The sequence below is a fragment of the Melanaphis sacchari genome, unplaced genomic scaffold (genome assembly GCF_002803265.2).
Source record: "Melanaphis sacchari strain LSU unplaced genomic scaffold, SCAv2.0 Contig291_pilon_pilon, whole genome shotgun sequence".
Taxonomy (NCBI): Eukaryota; Metazoa; Arthropoda; class Insecta; order Hemiptera; family Aphididae; genus Melanaphis; species Melanaphis sacchari.
In genome coordinates, this window is record NW_020271164.1 from 95,919 (window position 1) to 96,813 (window position 895).

Sequence of the window (895 nt, forward strand, 5' to 3'; positions counted from 1 at the left end):
TAGTTACGTATTGCTATTTGAGTATTACAATAGTAGTAAAGGTAGTTATAATTAGTAATTATTATACTCAATACTTATTTTAAATTTTGATATAGATTTCAGGAATATAAATCCATAGTAGGTGTTTTACATTGTTACTTCCGCTGTCCGAAATTCAAACACTATAATGGTGTGTATATTTATAACTCATTTTGTAAGGGGGATAGTCATACTTATATTTTATATAGTTATATTACTTATATTATAATTAAAGCGCGGATTTTATGCACTTAAAAGTATCGAATATGCCATATAATATGCAGTAAAAATCATGAAAATATGCAGTCAAAATTATGAAAATATGCAAGAATTTTTATTTATTTAAAATTTACAATAAAACTTATAATAATTAATTACTTAATATTTAATAATAAAAATTTAGGAATTTTCTAAACTTAATTTATTTTTAAAATTGTATTTATTATTAAATGAATAATCATATATGTATTTCAAGTTTTTCTTCTTGTGAAGCTGTATTGTTTATCGGTTTACATATTTTTAGACTGAGAACGAACGTTCGACGTCAACCGAAGTTATTAGCATATTTGAAGCAACTTAGTATTATTATCGGATCTTGATAAAGTTCTTGAGCTGAACGTTTTCGCCTATCAACACTGAATTAATTTTCAGAATCTTCAGACCTTCATTTTATTGAAAGCCTGTTAATTTTGTTGTGTTACACCTTTCGATCCAGAAATAGAACATTTTTCTGTTTCGTCAATTATTGAAAGCTTAGATGTAAAGCGTTATTTCGAGTTTTCAGTTTTTATGATTATCACTAAAATGCCAAATGAGTAGATATAATGTTAAATCATTCTACTTGTCAAAATATTATCTTATACACTTTTAAATTTTT